The following is a 23,108-nucleotide window of genomic DNA, read 5'->3' as shown; positions in this document are numbered from 1 at the left end:
ATGGGAAGAACAAGGACCAAGGATGACATTAGGACCATGGGAAGCACACAAACAATGGGAAGAACGTGATCCATAAGTGGCACAAGGACCACGGGAAGAACAAGATCCAAATGCACAAGATCCATGAAGGAGAATTAGGACCAGGAATAGCACAAGGACCATGGGATGGCACAAGGACCATGGGAAGCACAAGAGCCAAGGACCATGGATGGCACAAAGATCACGAGAAGAACAAGATCCAGATGTGTCACAAGGACCAAAGATGACACAAGAATGGGAAGCAGAAGGACCATGGGAAGCACACAAACAATGAGAAGACACGATCCATAGGTGGCACAAGGACCACGGATGCCATAAGGACCACAGGAAGAACAAGGACCATGGGAAGCAGAAGGATGCTTGGTGGCACAAGGATCATGGATGGCACAAGGACCACAGGTGGCACAAGAACCATGGAAAGAACAAGACCCACACCCGTCACAAGGACCAGAGAAAGAACAAGCAGCAAGGATGACACAAGGACCATGAAAAGCACAAGGACCACGGGAAGAACAAGAACAATGGGAAGAACATGATCCGTAGGTGGCACAAGTACCGTGGATGGCACAAGGACCAAGGATGACACAAGGACCATGGGAAGCACAAGATCCAAGGACCATGGATGGCACAAGGACCAAGGATGACACAAGGACCAAGGGAAGCAGAAGAACCATGGGAAGCACAAGATCCAAGGACCATGGATGGCACAAAGATCACAGGAAGAACAAGATCCAGATGTGTCACAAGGACCATGGAAAGAACAAGGACCAAGGATGACACAAGGACCATGGGAAGCACAAGAACCATGGGAAGCACAAGATCCAAGGACCATGGATGACACAAGGACCATGGGAAGCACAAGAACAATGGGAAGAACATGATCCATAGGTGGCACAAGGACCATAACAGCATGGACCAGCAGCCCCAGCACAGATGCCCTGATCCCACCCACCCAGCTGGTTTGGATGACCCTGTCACCCCGGGATGAGCCACAGCCAGAGCCCATCCCTGCAGACCCAGATCCCCTCTATCTATCCATATCCTAACCCTGTCCCAGAATGTCAGGATGCTCCTGTCCAGCCTGAACCAGTTCCCACAGGATCTGATAGGAGGAGACTGCTGCCAGATTTGGGGGCTTTTAAGCTGTCAACTTTCCTATAATTATTAGCAATGTTTTCAATCAGCTCTCCTCTGAAATTTGCTTCGGAAAGACAAGATTAATGAGCATTTCCTTTGGGGATTTATTGCACTGTTAATTATTCCCTGCCCAAAATTTGGTGCAGAATATTATCAGCTTTTCTTTTTTTCCTTTTTTTTTTTTTCAATTAAAAGTGATTCTAATTTGCTCTCTATAAAAGAAAAGTGGATTTCAAATAAAAAAATATAATATCTCCCCTTTCCTGATTAAGTATAATAGTCAAGAGATGGAGATAAAAGTAGCCGGTGGCTGTGGCAGGCCATGTTGTGCAGACATGAACTCGGTTTTCCCCGGCAGCACTTCCACCCCTGCTGGGGTCCAGTTTTTTGGGATAACGGGATTCTGAGAGGCCAACTTGTAATTGATGGAGTTTTCCTGCAGAGGGAAGCAAAGGTGTCTGAAAGGAGCAGCCCGAGCGGTGCCAACTTTGGGCGAGGGGTTCAGCGAGGAGGAGGAGGAGGAAGGGGATGGAGAGAGCCAGGGATGCTGCTTCTTCTTCTCCCAAAAAATGCTTGGCTGTGCATTCGGGAGATGCTCTGGGGATGTGAATCCCGCTGGGAAGGCGCTGGAAGAAGCCACAGTTTCTCTTTCCATGGAACAAACGCCTTCTGCAGCAGGACCCGAGCAGGGCCAGCCCTGGAGAAGGGGCTCTGTCCTCTCGCAGGCTGTTTGTCCTCCCCAGCAGACATTCCTCGGGTGTCTCCCGAATGTGAAACATTCTGAAAATGCTGCAGGACAAACCCCGGCTTGGTGGGGGCCGGATCCGATTTCAGCGGAGCACAGGGATGGGGGAGCAGCTCCACACGGGGCTGTGCTGGGAAACGCCCCCGGCCCAGCGCCCTGCTGGGCTGGTTTAAAGCCAGGTTTAACCCCAAGCTGGCCCTAACCCCAGGTTTAACCCCAGCCTGTCCCTGCAAAGCCCCACTGCTCCCCTGGCTCTGGGAAGGGAAGCAAAGGAGAAATTGAGCTGAACCCAGATTTGGAGGATGCCCCGTGCTGGCACTGGGAATGGGGAGATTTGGGGGATCCCTGTGGGGGACGTGGCTGGGGTGGCCCCTGGGTGCTGCCTGTGTCCCTCTGGGGGTGACAGGGTGCTCATGCTCCAGCTGCCACCTCTCCTGAGCCCATTCCCAGGGCTGGCCCCACACCTAAAGGGATGCAGAGGGTTCTGAGGGAAGGGAATCACATCCCACAGAGCAGGGAGGGCAGCTTGGCATTGTAGGGCTGCCTTTCCTTCAGGCTCCCTCTCCCAGCCATGGGGCTGGGATGCTCCTGTGGGTACCACATCCAAGGAGGAGCTGCAGTCATGGAGAGGGGAGAGGAGCTGTTGGGATTTTGATGGAGAATGACCTGGTTTGGCTTCCTCCAGCTGCAGCTGCTGCCTGAAGCCAAGTTTGCCATCACCTTGCACTGAGTTTCCCCGGAATCCACAGCTCCTGGAAGGCAACAGGGATGTGCCATGCAGGGAAAAGTTTAAGAAAGGGATGGATAATCAAACTAACACACTCCCAGATCTGAGCTGCAAACCAAACCACTGCCAGGGCAGAGCCACGGGGGGGAAAAACTGAAATTTGGGAAGCAGAGTCCCAAAAAACCTGTGCTGCTCAGCCCCCGCAGCCCCGCTGGCCGGCGCTGAGCGATGCTCTCTGTTCTCCACGGGAGCAGCGGCGCCCGCGGCCAAGAAAAACGCCCGGAGCTATAAAAAGTCTGGGGAACAGAGACACATTCATGGACAGCTTCAAGCACGCCGCGGCAGCCGGGCGGGATCCAGGAGCAGCCCCAGCCCGGGCACTGCCAGCCCGGCTCTGGGCACTGCCAGCCTCACCCAGCCGGGCCAAAGCTGTGGAAAAGCGGGATGGACTCGCACAGCCTGCTGGGGTTGGGTGGGGAGAGCTGCGCTCAATCCTGGTGTGTTTCCTGTCGGTGTTCCATCAGTGTTCCCTTGGTTTCCTCAGTTTCCCCTTGGTGTTCCGTCACTTTCCCATCAGTTTCCCCTTGATTTTCCCATCGGTTTCTCCTCAGTGTTCCATCAGTTTCCCATCGGTGTTCCAATGGTTTCCTATCCGTTTCCCCTTGGTGTTCCACCACTTTCCCATTGGTTTTCCCTCGGTGTTCCATTGGTTTTCCCATCGGTTTCCCCTCAGTGTTCCATCGTTTTCCCGTCAGTGTTCCATCAGTTTCCCCTCAGTGTTCCATGGGTCTTCCATTGCTTTCCCATGGGTTTCCCCTCAGTGTTCCATCGGTTTTCCCATCACTTTCCCCTTGGTGTTGCATCAGTTTCCCCTCAATGTTCCATGGGTCTTCCATTGCTTTCCCGTTGGTTTCCCATCAGTGTTCCTTGGTTTCTCATCGATTTCCCCTCAGTTTCACATCAGTGTCCCATTGGTTTCCCCTCAGTTTTCCCTTGGTGTTCCATTGCTGCTCCCATCGGTTTCCCATCAGTGTTCCATGGGTGTTCCATCGGTTTCCCATCATTTTCCCCTTGGCACTCCATCAGTTTCCCCTCGGTGTTCCATTGCTTTCCCATTGGTTTCCCCTCAGTCTCCCATCAGTGTTCCATCAGTTTCCCACTGCTTTCCCCTCAGTGTTCCAGCAGTTTCCCATTGGTTTCCCCTCGGTGTTCCATCAGTTTCCCCTTGGTGTTCCCAGCCCCTCTCCATCCCCTCAGCCAGGTCAGGTTTGCTCGCAGGTGCTGAGCACGAGCCTGGCACATGCCTGGAACTTCAAAGGGCCAGGAATGAGAACCATCCCGCCCGGGGATTTGCAGCCCTTCCTGCTGCTCCAGCTGCTGGGTGGCAGATGTGGGACACATCCCTGTGCTGCACCACGGCACGAGCCTTCCCGAGCTGGAGAAACCCCTCTGTGCTGCTCCTCCTGCTGCTTTTCCTGCTTTCCTTCTTCCCCAGGCCCCATCCCTGCACGAATAATGCCAATATTCATGGCCCAGACAAATCCAGGCTCTGTTTGCTCCCAGGAATGTTTTCTCCAGAGACACTCCAAGCGACAAAATCCCCTTCCTCACGCTGCTGGGTTTTTCTTTCATCAGGCAAAAATAAAAATGGGCCGAGGGTTGAAGAATGGCATCCTGTCAATATTTTCCTTTTGCTGGTGCTGACTGAGCTGGAGAAGCTTGGAGTCCAAACCTGTTGCTGCTGTGCTGCTCCAGGTACAACATCCTTTTTTAGGGATGCAAAGCAAGGATTGGGAATTTCTCTCCTGCTTTGGGATGTGGTTTTCAGGCAGAACGGGGAGATTTTAAAGTGTTGCCTCAGAAGTCTGAGGAAAGGATGCTGCTGCTCTTCCCAAAGCTCCCAGAGCTGAATCCCAGCGCTGAGGGATGCTGAGTGGGAAAAGGTGCTGGGAAGCACAGAAATTAGGGAATTTGGGAATTTCCCCCAGCCTGGGGTGGGATCCATGTGACTCATCCCTTTCCTCATCTTCAGCCACTGAAGGAGGAATGAAACAGCCTAATCCTCTGGGAGTCTGGAGAAAAAGGGATATTTTTATGTCCTGGCTGGAAAACGGAATTCCTCTCAACAGCGACAATTAAAAACAATAAACATGAGTAAAAAAAAAAAAAGGTGAAAACAACTCATTAATGGTTTCTCTCCAGCTCCCCAAGGCAGGGAGGAGAGGGAAGAGGGTCAGGACAGCACTCCCTGTCTGAAGGGCCACTCTCATCCCAGGAACATTTTTCCTGCCCACAGAAAGAATCCCAGACAATACCTAATCCCATGGACACCGGAAAGGATTCCTTTCCCTCAGCCCTTCAGCAATGCCACCAAACCCCACATATTTTCCCAGTGAATTCACAGACCAAGAACATTTTGAACATTTTTTTTCCTTCACCTGGAGATTTAAAGCTCTGGAGATTTAAAGTCTCTAAAAGAGATTTTTTTTCAAGGAAAAGTCATGTGGGATCTTCATCCCAGCATGGGGATGAGGAATAACTTTGTGCATCTCTCATCTGTGCTGCTCCTTTTCCTCTCTTTTCCAGCCAAATGTTGCAAGTAATAATTTTCCCACATGGAGCAGGAGCTGCTGTGAAGTGGCTGCTTCTTCCATTAAACCCCGGGCTGCTGCTGGATTTTGGGGAAGGGGGTGTTGGGGAAAGGGTATCACTTTTCCCCGCTGCTTCCTGCCCAGGTGATCCCACACAAACCTGCCTGTGTGATGGAAAACGTTCGGGATCCGGGACCCAAAACACAGCCTGGATTCAGCTTCCCTCCCCTGCTCCCAAGACATCCTCCTGTTGCCACAGAAAGTGGCCTTCATCCCGGGACTCCTCAAAGCCACGGGGTGAACAAACAGGGGAAACATTCATTCTGGGTGTGGGTGTGTGCCTGCCACGGCTGTGCCCACACTTCCCATCTCCTCTGGGCACAAAAGTGCAACCAGAGCTGCTTGGGGAGCTGCAGGATGATCCCAAATTAACCAACCCTACAAGGCAGAGGGAAATGGATTCACCAGAGTGGGTTCTCCCCAAAACCAGCTGAGCCGGGGACAGGGACAGACGGCAGGAGGACAACTCCCTCTCAGCCCATGCAGCATCCTGACACCCAGCCCTGCTCCCCAGGCACCCTTTAATCTTCCTGGCCGCTGCTTCCAAACTGAGCCTTGCAAGCATCCACCAGGACAGGACCTCCCTGGGTTGTGTTTTTTTTAAAGCTGCTTTGCAAAAAAACCCATTAAAAAGAGGAAAAAGAGGCAGAAGAGGAACAAACGCTGCCCCAGGAGCCCGGTGGGGGCTGCAGGGGCTGCGAGGGCTCTGCCCAGCAGAGCCTGGGGTTGCTTTTCCCTTTCATCCCATGCCAGGCTGCAGCCCAGGATCCAGACGGTCAAATCCAAGAATCCCTGGAAGGCAGGGCTTGGCTCACAGGGCTGCAGCTGCTGCCTTTCCCTGCCGCTGTAATTACGGCCCCAAACTTAGAAAGCAGCGGAAGAGCCGCGTGTAGCGCTGCAATTAAGAAGCTCTTTAATTGCAGGGCTTTGTTTTCCTCTGCCCGGCTCCAAGGAGTGGTGGAATCCTGGGAATTGCAGCTCCATGGCATCCTCAGAGCTCAGGGGACAGCAGGTTTGTCCCCAAAGGTGACCCTTGGGTCAGGGACAGAGCATCCAGAGCATCCAGCTGGGGAAGGAGCCGCCAAAATCCAGCCCTGCTCCATGCAAGGAGGGTTTTTTGAGGAACAAACATTCCCCTCTCCCTGGGAGTCCCCTGCTCCTGCTGGAGAGGCCCCTGGAGCAGCCAGGAGTGATTGTCTCTGTCAGCTCTGAGATTTCCATGGATCTGTGTGTGGGAATCAGCAGCAGCCATGGAGAGCTGCTGATTTATATCTCCATGGATGCTCCCATAACTCCACTGCTTCCCAAGGCCAGGCAGGAATGGGAATGGCTCTGCTTCATCCCCTCACTGCAGACTCATCCTCAGAGCCTCGGGCATCCTGTGGGAAAGAGAAAAGGGGTGGATGTCACATCCAGCAGGCTGGTGTCACAGCAGGGATGTCAGGACGGTGCCACCACCAAATCCATGGAGAAAATGGGGATCCAAGGGGCAGAATCCCAGTTGCTCCCAGTCCGACACAGGCAGGTGCACGCTGGCTTGGGCACAGCCTCCTGCCACATCCTTGGCTTCAAGATGGAGCAAAGCTTCCCGAGATTCCCAGCAGCTCTGCAGGAAACTTCGATGGATTCATCCACCAGCAGAAGGGAGAAGCAGACCTGGAGCACATTCCCTGTGCTGGGAGCCTGGCTGGTGACAAACACAGGCAGAATCTGGGATCTCCAGCAGGATGGCAGCAGTGCCAAGAGCAGGGATGAGATCCTGAAATGTTTGGTTTAAAATGCTGGAACAGATTTGGGGAGAAAAACGGGAGAAGCTCCGTGCTCCCACCAGGACTTTGGTGGGAACCTCTCCCTTTACAACGCGTGGATCCAGCGACTCACCTCTCCCATTTCATCACTTCAATCCCAGAATCTGATATCTGGGAGCTGGCAGAGAGGCTGGGCATCCTCCAGTGGCCACAGCTGAGCTTCCCAGTGCTCCCAGTGGCACAAGGCTGGGCATCCTCCAGTGATTCAAGCTGAGCTTCCCAGTGCTCCCAGTGCCGGGACCCCTCAGCTGCCCAGCCCAGAGCGGAGCTGTGCCGGAGGGGCCGTGCAGGGAGGGGCTGCTCTTGTTTTCACAGCTGACACCGGGGCTGCAGAGGATTCCTGGGGCTCAGAGGAGGAGGAAGCACAGCACAGGAACCCCCAGGGCTGCTGCACCTGCGCTGGCCCTGCTCCTGGGAGGGCACAGGGAGGGCACAGAGGTTTCCAGGATCAGCTGCTGCTCCAGAGCCTGCAGAGCATTCCTGGAGATGCTCTGGTGAGGGAGAGCTTCTGAGCCCTGCAGAGCTCTCCAGAAGTTCCTGCAGGATCACCGGGTGGGAGAGCAGCGGTCAGAGCCTGGCATTGTCCCCATGGTGTCCACCAGTGTCCCCTTTGTCCTGGGATGTGCCACATGCTCCTGTCAGGGAGGGTCCTTGGAGGTGGGGATGGAGAGAATGGGGGAGAGGCACAGAGGGAGGGATGTGCCAGCAGAGCCAGGGGTGTGCAGACACCCCAGGTCCTGGACGTTATTTGGGAAAAATCCTGGCTCCAGAGACAGCTCTTCCCTTGCTTCAGTGATCTTCTGCTCTCAACAAAGCCCCAAAAGGAAACCCACATTTATATACATATAAATATATAAATATATAAATAAATAGAATGGAATCACAGGAGGGAGAGGACAGGGATGTTGTGACTTAACTCTCCCATATATATATATATAAATCTCCCATAATCTGTAAAAGCTGGATATAATTAATAAGAAAATGACAATGGCTATAATGATACAAATAGGATTCTGTCATATATATATATATATATATATATATATATATATATATATATATAAAATATATATATATAATATATATATGCCTCCCATAATATGCAAAAAGTGGATATAATTAATAAGAAAAAAATAATGGCTCTAATGGTACAAGCAGTATTCCCTCATTTATATTTGCAAACCTCCCATAATATGCAATAACTGGACGTAATTAATAAGAAAATGACAATGGCTCTAATGATACAAGCTGGATTCCCCCATTTGTATATGTAAGCCTCCCATAATATGCAATAACTGGACGTAATTAATAAGAAAATGACAATGGCTCTAATGATACAAACAGGATTTCCTCGTTTGTATTTGTAAATCTTCCATAATCTGTAAAAACTGGATATAATTAATAAGAAAATAACAATGGCTATAACGATACAAATGGGATTCCCTCATTTATATATATATAAACCTCCCATAATATGCAAAAACTGGATATAATGAATAAGAAAATGACTATGGCTATGATAGAAATAGGATTCCCCCATTTATATGTGTAAACCTCCCATCATCTGTAATAACTGGACATAATTAATAAGCAAATGACAATGTCTCTAATGACACAAGCAGGATTCCCTCGTTGCTCCCCACTCCCATCTCCTTCCTGGTCAGCCCCGGCTCTCCCTGCACGGGGCTGTCCCCAGCAGCCGCTGTCCCAGTGCCACTGTCCCTGTCCCCCTGCACAAACAGAGGCACAGAAAGAGCCCCTTTGTTGCTGCTGCTCTATTGACACAGCTGGAGCTGCAGAGGGGGAGTTCCTGCTCCGGAGCCTCTCCCACAGCTCGGGGACAGCAGAGCCCCCCCGGCCCCCAGAGCAGCCCCTGCCCCATCCCCTGGGCCAGGGGACAATGGGGACATGTCACCCGGCTGCTCCTGGGGGTGTCCTTGGAGCAAAACAGCTTTGACCTATTGGATTTCTCCCAAAAGTTGTTGTAAGTCTTGCAGGTCGCTGACACTTGGAGCTGTATCTTTTGTGGTGTTTTTGTTTTCTCGGTCATCTTCCATCTTAGACACTTCTAGGGTGGAACTTACTGGATTTTTGCTGCAGAAATGTCAAGTCCAACATTTTGGATTTCAGTAATAACACTAGCACGGGTTTGCTCTATCTCTGCCTGCGTTGGAGCTGCGATGAGCAAATCATCCATGGAGCACAGGATCTTGGAAACTGCTGTCAAACTGGAGACAAAGCTCGGGCAACAAAATACTGGCAAATTATAGGGGAATTCTTCATTCTTTGGGGCAACGATTTCTAGAAATATCTCTGCATGGGTTCTCTTCCCCCACCTGGGGAGGAGGGGGTGTGCAGCCCCAAAGGAGCCCAGCAGAGCCTCCAGCTCCTGCCACATCCAGGATCCAGAGCAGGGATGGCCCTGGGGTGGCACTGGGGCCATGCCATGCTCAGGTCCCCACTGGCTGTCACCCTCCCCATCCCATGGGATTTCCCAGCTTCTCTGGACATGCACAGATGGATCCAGCTGGGTCCCACAGGCTTCTCCTTGCTTGGATCGTGAAGGCACCAACCCCTCCTCTCCCTCCATTCCTGCTGCCTTCCTTGGACATCCAACGCCACCATTTGATTCCTGCTTAGCCCAAGCCCTCCAATCCACACCATGGGAGGAGATTCATTAATAAATCCTAGGGGTTTGCGGGTTTTCTCCATAAATAAACCCTGAGGTGTTTCTGTGTCTGCATCCCCAGCCAACATTTAAGAGCTTGGAGCATCCTAAGCATCACTCCAAGCATCCAGGATTTTCCAGAGCCCAAATCCATCCACCTGGAGATCCACGGGTCTGCTCCTCTTTGCCTCCGGCCTCTGAGCATTCCTTTACCTCCTGCTTCTCCTGACTGACAGGCAAAGCAAAGCAATAAAATGCCTTTTTTTTTATAGAGCTGTAAACTTAATTTCCTTTAAAACCATTTGCTTCCACTTAGAACTCTGTGGAAATCCTGCCCTCCTGGCAAAGCTGCAGCATCCCAGCCCTGCCATCAACGTATGGAGCTTTTTGGATGAGCTTAAAAGTTCAGGGAAGGGAAGATGGGGGAAGAGAGGTGAATTCTTAGGGCATTAAGGGCCTGTTTTCCATCCTCCTCATGAACCTTCCTGGAGGGAAGAGCTGGAGCTGCTTTATGGGGCGCAATCAAATCCAGCTCTGTCTGCAGGGCAAAAGTTCAGCCCCAGACAGAGCTGAGGGTGCTGGGAGTGAAAGAAAAATTGGGATTTTTCTGGGCTGAAAAACCCACCTGGAGCTTTAAATCTCAGACTGGAACCCAGAAGAAGCGGTGTGGGCTCATGGACATGTCCAGCATCCTTCCACTACCTTCTAATTCCAAAGGGAATACTCTCAGGGAGCAAGGCAGAGGTGATGGGATCACCAATCCCTGGCACAGGAACCAACCTTGGCAGGTGCTTGGGGGATCCTCTGGGTGGGATCCTGCCTTGCTTCCCCAGGACACCAATCCCTGCTGGGCCAGCACTCCTGGAGTGTCCCTTGGTGGAGCCCATGGGAAGCCCAGGGAAATGTTTGTGGAGTGACACAGGGAGGCATGGAGATTCTGGAATTCTGGGCACCCAGCACTCCCTCAGCATCCCAGGGGCTGCATCTGGATCAATCCTCTCCCTCCAGAGCTCCTGCAGCCTTTGCAGTGCCATCCCCACGGAGAGGATGGAGCAGGACCCACGGATGGAGCAGGACCCACGGATGGTGCCAAATGAGGATTCCCCAGGCACAGAGCTCCTCCTGAGGCTGGGACCATCCTGCAGCAGCCCTGAGCACCTCCCCTGTGTCCCCTGAGGGCTCCTCAGGACTCTGCACATGCAGAATTCCCAGCACAGCAAACCCCAAGGGCTGCAGAAGCCGTTCCTGCCTGTCCTGCCTGCTCCATGGGAGTGGATCCAGGAGAAGGGAGCACCTGGCTCACATGGGAATGACATCCCAGGGATGCTGGAGATGGCTCCAAGCTGCCCCTGCTGGGACATCCAGGCCTTGGAGCTCTGATGGGAAGATGCTCCAGGGGTCAGGGATTTTGGGAAGGGAGGAGGATGCTGTGGGGGGCTCCCCCCAAAGCTCTGTGGGGCTGCTACAGCAGCATCCTGATTTTTTAATGGAATAATGAACAAAAAGGCTCCAAACAGACCCATGGGGGGCTCCTCTGCCCCTGCCACTGCCTGCCCCACATTCCATGGTGTGAGACTCATTTGGGAACTGACCCAAACCCACCCACATTCCCATTACTCCAGTTCAGGATCCCAGTGATGATCACTGAGGGATGATCCCATCACAGAGTCATTTCTGCAGCTTCCAGAGAAGGTGGTGCCTTTTTGGGGTGAATTTTAGGGCAGCCAGCCACAGCCCCAAAGCACAAAGGAGTTTTACAATGACCCAGACAGGCCCAGCCCTAAAACCTCATCCCAAAGCTGGGAGCTGCTCCGGAATCAGGATGTGACCATTTCCAGCGCCTCGGGACACAGTGGCAAAGCCAGATGTTCCCAAGAGCAGCAGGACCCAAATCCCACCCAGCCACATCTGGGCTCCTCCAGGCACTAAACCCTCTGCTTTCCTCCCAAAATGGGGTGTGAGCAGTGCCCTGGACACCCCTCAGTGGCCACAATCCCTGGATTTGGGGCTGGGGTGATCCAACCCTGATGCCAAAGGTTGAAGCCCCCCAAGGTTCTGGGCCCACTTCAAAGAGCTGCAGCTTCCTCCAGCAGGGAAATAAAATCACTTCCTCTGAGCATTCCTGGCTGCTGGAATCGGCTGCTGCTTCAGGAAAACTCAGCCACTGTGCTGAAATCAGAGGGGGTGCTCAGCTGGGCCCCTCTGGTGGATTTGGCTGGAGTGGGATGTGCATCCCCCACATCCAGATCCTACTGGGATTTCATCCCCCATATCCAGCTCCCATTGGGATTTCATCCTCAACATCCAGATCCTACTGGAATGTGCATCCCCAATATTCAGCATTCACTGGGATGCGGATCCCCCCACGTCCAGCTCCTATTGGGATTTCATCCTTAACATCCTGGCAAAGCTCAGGGAAACATTCAGAGAAGCCAAATTTCCTGGTTTAGAGGAAAAAATACCCAAAAGCACAACTGACCCAGCCACCAGTCTGAGGACACTTGGTTGAGGTTGGGCTGAAGGGCCAGGAAAGCCAAAAAGATCCCAGGAAAGATGGAGAAGGGGTGGGAGAACACCTGGATCTGAACCAGTGCTGCCTCAGTTTCCCCTCCAACCTTCTCCCTACCATGGCTACTCCAGTTAGAACTTCCCAGCTGATCCATCCCTGCCTCCTAAGCAGGAGGGACAGGCAGCATCCCTTAATGAAAAAGCAGCAGATTCAATCCAAAAAGAGGCTGGGTTTTGAAGGGGACATTGGTCCTTTTGATGCATTTTCCAGGAGCCTCTGGAGCAGATCTCCCTCGAGGAGCTGCTTTTGGCTGGGGACACAGGGCTGGAAAGGACCAGGAGAAGGGAAGGAGCGGGTGCCAGGCCCATGCCAGCCTGGAGTGCAGGTGGGGATGCAGGGAGGCCTGGCATGGCAGCAGCTGGAGGAGGCCAGAGCAAACACCTGCCCCTGGCCCTGCCAGCCCTGGGCACTCCTGTGCTGCATTGCCAACCCCAGAGCGGCGACAGCTGCCCAGGAACCAACCCTCAAACCCAAAGAAAACAGATCCAAACCCAAAGGAAAACACAGAGGACAGGACCAGGCCCTGCTGGATCCCATCCCTGTGGAGCAGGATCCTGGAGAAGGGAGATGAGTGTCCTCACAGAGCAGAGTCCATCCCACACCGGGTTTGTCTGTCCTGGTGTCCCTGCGTGCATCCCACAGGGAACGGGGTGGCAGCAGGCCCAGGCAGGACCCTGCTCGTGGGAATGCTCATCACTAACTGCATCCTAAAGCTTTAGCATGGGAATTCCCTTTGCAGCTGGAGCTGGGATAAATCCAGATGGATTTCTTGGATATGAATGACCCATCCTCTTCTGGGATACCTCAGGTTCTGGTTTCCAGCCTCTTCCACAGTGGTTTGATCCGTGGATTGTCTGTTCCAAAGCCTGAGGCACCGGATCCTGGCACCCTCAGGAGATGCTCCAAAGGGAAGCCCATCCCTGGTGGCTGCTGTCCTGTGTCACAGCTGAGATGGCCATGACACAGAGAGTGTCACCACACAACTTCAGAAGGCTTTAAGCACTCACCCAAACACAGAAACACCACAGCAGAAAGCTTCTGGCATCTGCTCCTTTTGTGCATCAGCCCAACCCTTTATACCCACCATGTTCATGCCCTGCACCTGTGTGCCCTCTGTTCATGCCCTGCACCTGTGTGCCCTCTGCTCCCTCCGGTTCATGCCCTGCACCTGTGTGCCCTCTGCTCCCTGGTGGTTGCTCCAGGGAACCACATGCCATGCATGCGGACAGCACAATCCCCAGCTCCCCTTCCCATGCATAGGAATCATGGATATCCCCTGATCTTCTGCACATCCCCAAATCCCTCAGTTTCCCCTTCCGTGCACAAGGATCATGGATACCCCCTGACCTGCACGTTCCCCAAACCCCTGAGCTTCTCCTCCAGGCACAAGGATCATGGATACCCCCTGACCCTCTCCACAATCCCTGAACTTCGCCTTTCCATACATGGGGATCGTGGATACCCCCTGATCTTCTGCACATTCCCAAAATCCCTGAGCTTCTCCTCCATGCACAAGGATCATGGATACTCCTGAGCTTCTACTCCCATGCCCAAAGATCATGGATACCCCCGACCCTCTCCACAATCCCCAAATCCCTGAGCTTCCCCTTCCATGCGTGAGGATCACGGTACCCCCTGACCTGCACATCCCCAACTCCCTGAGATTCCCCTTCCATGCATGAGGATCAGGGATCCCCCTGACCCCCTGCTCCTCCCCAAACCCCTCTGTGCCCCAGTCCCAGATGTCCCCAGATGGTGACACCCAGCCCAGCTCACGCCCCAGCACTCCTGCAGGTGAATTCCCAGCAGCGGGAATCTCCTCTCCCGAGCTCTGCACGCCCAAACCCTCCCTCCCTGCGGAGCCACGGCCGGGTTTGGCGCTGCCCCAGCCGCGCTCCCAAACCCGCGCGGCTCCGAAGGGGTTAAGGGAGCCGAGCGCTCGGATTCCTCCACCTACCCCTCCAAAGTCCCGCACAACCAGACTTGGCACTTGGAGAGAGCTCCACAAATCCAGAGGCTCCAGCGCTGCTGCTGCTGCTGCCTTCCGTTGGTCGGGAGCAGGCAATTCCCAGCTAATTGAGGAACCAGAGCCTTCCCCAGCCCCTTCCAGCCCATTATTTATTTAGGGGTTTTTTTTCCCCCTTCCTCTTCTTTTCCCTCCTTTCTTAATTTTCTTTTTTTTTTTTTTTTTTTGTTTTATTTTTTTCACCTTTCCCAGGGCAAACATCAGGAAAAGAAAGTGTGAATTAATTTGGTGGGGAACGGCTGCAGTTTATGATGCTCCCCAGCTGGTGAGGGCTGTTAACCCCTGGGTACCCGGGGTGCTGCATCCTCCCAGCTCCCTGTATTCCCCACCGTCCCATTTCCCCGCTGCCCAGGCAGGGATTTGGGAACAACATCAGGAAACCAAATGGAAACAGTAGCAAATACCTTTTTTCTCTCCTAAATCTCCTTTATTTTCTTCCCTAAATCTTTCTCCCCCCAAAATCTCGGTTTATGCCCTACACATCATTTCCCCCCCTTTTTTTGTTCCCCTCTGCCTTGCAGTTGCTGAAGGTTCCCCGAGTCATTTTTAACTCCCTCTGCCTCCTGCACACAACTCAGAGGAAATCTGGGAAACCGAATTCTCGGCTCTCCAAAACAGCAAATGGAAAGTCACTTAAAGGGACACTTCTGCCTTAAAGCGGCAGCGGCGCTTTTCTCCAGCGGCGCAAAAACGCGGTTAAAACCCCCCGAAATCCCCCCACAAGGAAAAATCCCACCCCAACAACACCCAACACCTCCAAGCTCAGCCTTCCCAGGCCACCACAGGTGACAAGGCGCTCGCCACCCTCTCCCTGTCCCCGGTGTCCCCCCCAAGGATGTGCATCCCGGGAATGGGGTGCCAAATCAAAAGGGAATTCCAGCCCCCCGCGTGTCCCCCCTGCCACGCACACGGAATTCCCGGGGCTGGGGTGGGGGGGCTGCAATTCCAGGCAGGAAGGGTTAAGGGGGGAAAGGAGGGGAAGGAGGAAAGGAAGGACCGACAGCAGGACCGACATCAAAGCAACTCCTCTGCTCCGCAGATGAGCGGATCCATCCTCACTTCATATTTTTTGCAGCTGAAGCCGAGGGAGGGGGGAAAAGGGAGGGTGGGATTAACTCCTGCTCTGCCAGGGGTGGCTCTGGGTGACACTTTCCTGGCAGGGGTGGCACCATCACGGGTGGTGACAGCGGCCAAGAGCAGCCAAAGGGACCCAGGAGCAGCAGCAGCCCCGAGAGGGGGCCCGGGGGCAGCTTCGGCCTCGGGAGGGAGGAATGGGAATGGCAACGATTTTCCTCTGCAAAAGTTCTGGGATGACACAAATATCCCGAATAGTTTGAGCAAAGAGCATCATTTTTTAACTCTGACAAACCTCGTTGAGTCATTGAATGAGGCAGAGAGGGGGGAAAGGAGGGGGGAGAAAGTTGTGTCTGCAGAGGGAAATGCAGGAGCTTCCAGCTGGGAATGCCGAGGGGAACAAACCCTGGGAAAGCGCTGGAGCGACCCCCCAGCAGCGAAGTGAGGCAAAGAGCACATTCCCCTTCCCCCCAGGCTTCCCCCCAGGAAAAACCCCACTTTTATGACATCAGGCAGCAAAGGAAAGGGAACTCACTCACCTCATCATCAGGCGGCCGGAGGGGAAGGCTGCATTCTGCTGGGAAGGGGCTGGAAAAGGCCAAAATTCGGGGATTAGGAGCTGCCGGCTGGCCCTGAGCGGTGGCTCCGTGCTGCGGGGATGAAAAGAGCAGAAAGTCTTCATCACTGACCGCAGGCACGGAGCTGCTCACGCCCCTCGCGCGGCACCAGCCAGTAGCGCACACCAGCCGGGGTACGGGAGAAGGAGAGGAGCGCAGGAGAACGGGAATGAGCCCATCCCGGCACCGGCTGGGGGCAAAGGGGACAGGGAAAGGGGCAGGAAAAAACAGGGGGGAAAGGGGAAAGAAAAAACGGGGGGGAAAGGGAAAGGGAGAGAAAAAATGGGGAGGAAAGGGAAAGGGAAAAGGGAGAGAAAAAATGGGGGGGGGGGGGAAAGGGAAAAGGGAGAGAAAAAACGGGGAGGAAAGGGAAAGGGAAAAGGGAGAGAAAAAATGGGGAGAAAAGGGAAAGGGAGAGAGAAAAGAAAAAAGGTAGAGAAAAAACGGGGAGAAAAGGGAAAGGGGAAAGGGATAGAAAAATGGGGAGAAAAGGGAAAGGGGGACAAGGGAAAGGGAGAGAAAAAAAGGGAGGAAAGGGAAAGGGCAAGGGGGAGAAGAAATGGGGAGAAAGGGAAAGGGAAAGGGAAAGGGAAAGGGAAAGGGAAAGGGAAAGAACAAATGGGGAGGAAAGGGAAAGGGGAAAGGGGAAGGGAGAGAAAAAATGGGGAGAGATAAGGAAAAGTGAAAGGGAGAGAAAAATGGGGAGAAAAGGGAAAGGGGGACAAGGGAAAGGGAGAGGAAAAAAAGGGGAGGAAAGGGAAAGGGGAAAGGGGAAAGGGAAAGGGGAAAGGGCAAGGGAGAGAAGAAATGGGAAGAAAAGGGAAAGGGAAAGGAAGAGAAAAAGCAGGGAGGAAAGGGAAAGAGAAGGGGAAAGGGAAAGGGAAAGGGAAAGGGAAAGGGAAAGGGAAAGGGAAAGGGAAAGGGAAAGGGAAAGGGAAAGGGAAAGGGAAAGGGAAAGGGAAAGGGAAAGGGAAAGGGAGAGAAAAAATGGGGAGGGAAGGGATAAAGGGAAAGAAGAACTGAGTAAAAAAGGGAAAGAGGGAAAGGGAAAGAAAAAATGGATAGAAAAGGGGAAAAAAGGGAATAAAGGAAAGGATAGAAAGGGGAGGGAAAGGGGAAGAAAAACAGGGTAGAAAACGGAAAGGGGAAAGGTAGAAAAGGGGGAAGGGAGGGAAAAGGGAAAAAGGATGGGGTGAAAAGGGGATAGGGAGGGAGGAAAAAGGGAAAGGAGGAAAAGGACAGAAAGGGAAAGAGGAAAAATGGATGGGAAAGGGGGTGAAGGATGGAAAGGGGGGAAAAAAGGGATAGAGAGGGAAGAAGAAGAGGAAAAAAGGGATATAAGGGGAAAAGGAATAAAGAGGGATAGAAAGGGGGGGGGAAGGAGGAAAAGGGGGAAGAGGAAATGGCAATAGCCAGGAAAAAGAATGGAAAGGTAAATAAAGGTGACAGAAAGGAAAGGAAGTGGGATACAAGGGGGAAAGGGAAATAAAAAAAGGGGGGGGAAATGAATAGAAGGGGTGGAATGGTACAGAAAGGGGGAAATGGAAGTGGGATAAAAGGGCCATAGGGAGAAGGGCGGGGGGAAGATAGAAAAGGGTGAAAGGGGACAGAAAGAGGGGTAAAAGTGGATAGAAAGGGGCAAAAAGGCTTCATTGCAAATGTGCCACCAGAGGAAAAGTGAGCCCTGGAGCTGCCCAGGGTGCCAGAGGCCGGGATGCGCCAAACCCCTGGGGACAACCCCCGTCCCCACCTCCCCAGCCAGCCCCTGGCCCGAGCCTTAATTAAAAAAGCTGCTCCCAACTATCAGATCATGGATTGCGTTTCCAGGCCCCTCTGGAAGCGCGGCTGTGCTGGCACCGCTTGGGCAGCGCTGCCAGAGCGGGGAGCGCCGCCAGCCGCGGCTCCGATATCAAAGGAGCTCAAGGAGCTCATCCCACGGGAGCCTCGGGAGCTGCTCCAGAGCCTCCTCCGGGGGCAGAGCCCGCCTGGGGACCTGGGGAACGCTCCCTGGATGTGCAGGAGATCTGGGGGGGTTCCCCCAGTCTCAGCGGGAATTGATGGAGGAATTGTGAAATAATGGAACATCTGACTCCGGGCATCTCCCACAGTGCCATTTTCCTGGGGTATTCCTGGGGTATTCCTGGGGTGTTCCTGGGGTATTCCTGGGGTGTTCCTGGGGTATTCCTGGGGTATTCCTGGGGTACTCCTGGGGTATTCCCAGGGTATTTCTGGGGTATTCCCAGGGTATTTCTCAGGAATTCCTGGGGTATTCCCAGAGTATTCCCACAGTATTTCCGGGGAACTCCTGGGGTATTTCCAGAGTATTCCCAGGGTATTCCCAGAGTATTCCTGGGCTACTCCCGGGGTATTCCCAAAGTATTCCCAGAGTATTTTTGGAGTATTCCTAGAGTATTCCCAGAGTGTTCTCAGGGTATTCCCGGAGTATTCATGGGATGTTCCCAAAGTATTCCTGGAGTATTCCCAGGGTATTCACGGAGTATTCCCAGAGTATTCCTGGGGGTACTCACAGAGTACTCTCAGGTTATTCCCGGAATATTCCTGGGGTATTCTCAGAGTATTCCTGGGGTATTCCTAGAGTATTCCCAGAGTATTCCCGGGGATATTCACAGAGTACTCTCAGGTTATTCCCAGAGTATTCCTGGAGTATTCCCAGAGTGTTCCCAGGGTATTCCCAGAGTATCCATGGGGTATTCCTGGAGTATTCCTGGAGTATTCCCAGAGCATTCCTGGGGGTATTCCCAGAGTACTCTCGGGTTATTCCCAGGGTATTCCTGGAGTATTCCTCGGGTATTCCCAAAATATACCCGGGGTATTCCCAGAGCTCCCTGGAGTATTCCCGGCACTCCCTGAGCATGGAGAGCCCTCCTTTAATCCTGGCAATCGAGTGGAATTGCAATCAAACCCCTGGCCTGGAGTCCATCCAAGCCCCTGGAGGAGCAGATCCCTATTTACAGCAGCGGCTGCAGAAATCCTTGGAAGTCTTTGGGAATCCTTGAAATCCTTGGAAAACGTCATTTTTGATGGTGATAACTGGGATGCACCAACTCCTGACTGGGTTTGAATTGCTCACATTTAATTATTGGCAGTCTAACAACTTTTTCCCCCCTATTTTCTGGCACTTTTTCAGCTTCAGAAGAGAGCAAACATTTCCTGGCATCTCTGGGATATGGCTGGGACATGGAAAAGCTCTGATCCCTGGGTTTGCTCTCCAACCGCCTCTAGAAATATGGACTGTGTGTAAATAAATATATTAAAAATATAAGATCTAGATAACAGATGATGTGTGGATACATAGAAAAATATGGTGAATATAATCGATGATGTGTGTGGAAATATATTAAAGTATAATATATATACAATATATGGGGTTTATATAGATGGTGTAAATAATACATGGGGTATATACATGAAAATACATATATTCAAAATAAATCTATAAAATAAGAGCCACTCTTTCAGATCCAAAGCCTCTGCAATTCCATCCAAGGCCTATTTTGGATGAAACCCAGAACTAAAATATTGGTTTTTTTCCCCACTTTGTCTCCAGCACATCCCAACAATCCCAAGCTCTCCATGGGGGAACACTCCTGGATGCTGCTGGTGGCATCCCAGTTCTCCCAGTACCCTCCCAGTGCTCCACTGGTTCAGCTGCTTCTCCTCCAAGTTCAACACACCTGGGGCTCTTTCCTTGATTTTTCCTTGGGGGAACACCCTCTCCTTGGTTCCAAGGAAGGGGCTGAGGATGCAGCCCCAGAGACCAGCCAGGGGCTGATCTGTGGAGTTCCAGGATGGTTTGGGCTGGCAGGGACCTGAAAGCTCATCCCATTCCATGGTCAGGGACACCTTCCACTGTCCCAGGCACGGATGGGAATTTTGGAAGCAGCACCACCCATCTCCCCCATTTTCCTGTTCTCTCAGGCTCCTCAAACCCTGCAGTCCAAGCAGCTCCAGGCCGGAAATCAGGACCAAGGCAGGGGGGATTATCCCTTTGCCAGGACAGTGTTGGAGCATCCCTTCCCAGCCTTCCATGTGGGAATGCAGCTACGGGAAGGAGAGCAGAGGCCCAGGGTGTGGTGTGGTGGCTGCAGAGGGAAGCAGGGCAGGGATGAATGGAACCTTTCACCGAGGAATTCCCAGCTCTGAGGCGGGCGGGGAACATTCCCTGGGACACCGGGACACAAATCCCTTTAAACTGGGCACAGGGAGAACCATGGAGGAAAATAATCCCTGGCCCAGCAGTGGGGGGCTGCAGGAGGCCCTTCTCCCCCCCAGCCCTGAAAGCTGTCCTTATTTTTCCCTGAAATCCTGTCTCCGAGGGCTCCCGAACATTTACATTTTTCCTCGGAGCCGCGCAGTTTATTCAGGGGGGAAAAGCTCCGCTCATAAATGGCTGCATTGATGCTCTCACACTTCCATACATCCAGCTCCATCCACCTCAGACAACCGGGCCATTTTTCCCTGCTGCACATTGTGCAGGAATTATTCCCGTCTCCCGCCCGGCCACGCGCCCCTCACACCCCCAGCCGAGCCATGAATGGCCACAGTGTCCGCAGAACCCTCGGAAAAGGGGGGAAAAACCCTCCAGAAAAGCCCAAGGACGGGGCATAATGATCCCTTCACGCTCTCCAGACAGGATTATTTCACCTCCACGCCCTCCTCCAGCTCCTTTTCCCGCTTGAAAAATAAATATAATAGGGGAAAAAAGCCGAGGAAATGATCCCTTAGTGCTGCTGCAGCTCGCTGCTGTCCTCCTCCCGCAGCCAGAACAAACTCCACGCTCCTTTCTGCTGCTCCTCACAGGGAGATTACTACAGGGAAATGTTTTCCCTCCCACACTCTCAGCCTGGCCTGGAATTCTTTCTGTGGAACTCAGCTGGAAGCTTCTCCCTGTTCCCAGAAGCTCTGGGTACCTCCAGGCCACGGGCACAGCTTGGCTGGGAGGGGGTGGATGGAGCTGGGGAGGTCTCAGCCCCGCATCCATGGATTTGGGGAGCCATTCCCAGCAGCTGGAACTCAGCACTCAGCCCAGCTTTTATTGCTTTTTCCTACAGCCAACACCCCTGTGTGACCTGTCATCCCCCCTGCTCTGCACACCCCACTGCCCCACCAAGCTCCCCCCGCCCCAAAGCCCTTTTCTAGGGGGAGAGCAGCATTCCCATAGGCAGCAGCTCCAGGATCATTCTGAGCATCCCTGATGCAGCCCCAAAGCCCTTTTCAAGGGGCAGAGCAGCATTCCCAGCAGGCAGCAGCCCCAGGATCACTCCGAGCATCCCCAGACCCCTCTCCCAGGGGGATCACAGCATTCCCACAGACAGCAGCCCAGGATCACTCCTAGCATCCCTGCTGCAGCCCCAAATCCTCCATCCCAGGGGCAGAGCAGCACTCCCAGCAGCCCAGGATCACCCCCAGCATCCCTGCTGCAGCCCAGGATGGCTCCAGAGGCAAAGAGGAGCCCTGTGTGCCTCTGAGCACACGGACACATAGGTGCCATTATGCTCAGCTGGCCCCAACAGCTCGGGGATAATATTTTTTTTAGCGCTGGACTAAATATTTTTAACATATGCAAACAGCCATGACTGAGGCAGCCGCAGAGGCCGGGAGCTGGGATGCTGCTGCTGCTTCCAGCACGGAACAATGTCACCTTTCTCCTCCCTGTCCCCAAAACCAGCGCGGGCACGGGGGAAAAGGGGGCAAAGCCAAAGGTGGCAGCGCTCCAGGGTGGATTTCAGTGGGGAAAGGGCTCTGGGCTCCTGCAGGGATGCACAGAGCAGGGGTTTGTGTCTGCAGCAGACGCTCCCCCTGTGTGCGCCCGAGGGGAAACGCTCCCGGCTCTGGGCAAACAGAAAGGTGCTGGGTCAAACAAGTGGAGCACAAAGTTCTGCTGGAGGGAAGTAGGTCAGTCCTGGATGGGGCAGCAGGGCTGGGAGTGTGCCAGCCTGGCTGGGGATGGACCCAGCATTCCTGACTCAGGGATGGGGAAACTGAGGCACGAGGTCAGGGATACGCCAGAGCCGACATTCCTCATTTATGGATGGGGAAACTGAGGCACAAGCCCAAGGATGTGCCAGAGCCGGCATTCCTGATTTATAGATGGGGAAACTGAGGCACGAGCCCAAGGATGTGCCAGCCAGGCTGGCTTTGGACCCGGTATTCCCAATTTATGGATGGGGAAACTGAGGCACGAGCCCAAGGATGCGCCAGAGCCAGTATTCCTGATTTATGGATGGGGAAACTGAGGCACAAGGCCAGGTGTGTGCCAGACCCTGCATTCCCAATTTATGGATGGGTAAACTGAGGCATGAGATCAAGGAAGTGCCAGACCCTGCATTCCCACTTTTTGGATGGGGAAACTGAGGCACGAGGCCAAGGAAGTGCCAGCCTGGTTGGGTATGAACCAATTTATGGTTCATATGGCTCTGGACAAGGATGTGGCAGAGCCAGGCTGGCTTTGGACCCAGAATTCTTAATTTATGGAAGGGGAAACTGAGGCACAAGGCCAGGGATGTGCCAGCCTGGCTGAGTACGAACTCAGCATTCCCGACTTATGGGTGGGGAAACTGAGGCATGAGATCAAGGGTGTGCCAGAGCCAGCATTCCCAATTCATAGATGGGGAAACTGAGGCATGAGGGCAAGGATGTGCCAGAGTCAGGCAGTTTTTGGACCCAGCATTCCCAATTTATGGATGGCACAAGGCCAGGGATGTGCCAGAGCCAGCATTCCCAATTTATGGATGGGGAAACTGAGGCACGAGGCTCCCAGGAGGGAGGCTGTGCTGGGGATGCCCTGGGATCCCTCTGGATGGGTGGATTTGGACGGGTGGTCCCGTGCCAGTGCTGCAGTGTGGGATATCTGGGGTTATCCCGGAAGGTCTCCCTGCGGATTTGTCCTTCAGGAATCTTTGCGGGGTCCATCCTGGGGTTCCAGCAGCTTTTGGGTGGCAGAGGAGGCTCAGGGCAGGGAGGAGAGGGGCTGTGGGCTGGGATTTTCCCCATGGAAGCTCCCTGGCCCTGCTGGGCACTGTCTCC

The 23,108-nt window shown here is 53.4% G+C and overlaps 1 long non-coding RNA gene across 1 annotated transcript in view; it reads right to left on the bottom strand.

The window, feature by feature from the left end:
* Positions 1-23,108, bottom strand: part of LOC134424079 (uncharacterized) — a 157,375-nt gene that overhangs the window by 7,169 nt on the left and 127,098 nt on the right. Inside the window, exon 5 of the long non-coding RNA XR_010029332.1 lies at positions 15,984-16,094. This is a non-coding gene — a long non-coding RNA (uncharacterized LOC134424079). The remainder of the gene's footprint in view (positions 1-15,983; positions 16,095-23,108) is intronic.

This window comes from Melospiza melodia, chromosome 13 (genome assembly GCF_035770615.1).
Source record: "Melospiza melodia melodia isolate bMelMel2 chromosome 13, bMelMel2.pri, whole genome shotgun sequence".
NCBI classification, from domain to species: domain Eukaryota; kingdom Metazoa; phylum Chordata; class Aves; order Passeriformes; family Passerellidae; genus Melospiza; species Melospiza melodia.
Note: the sequence above shows the minus strand (reverse complement) of the source record. Positions and strands in the feature narration are given on the sequence as shown.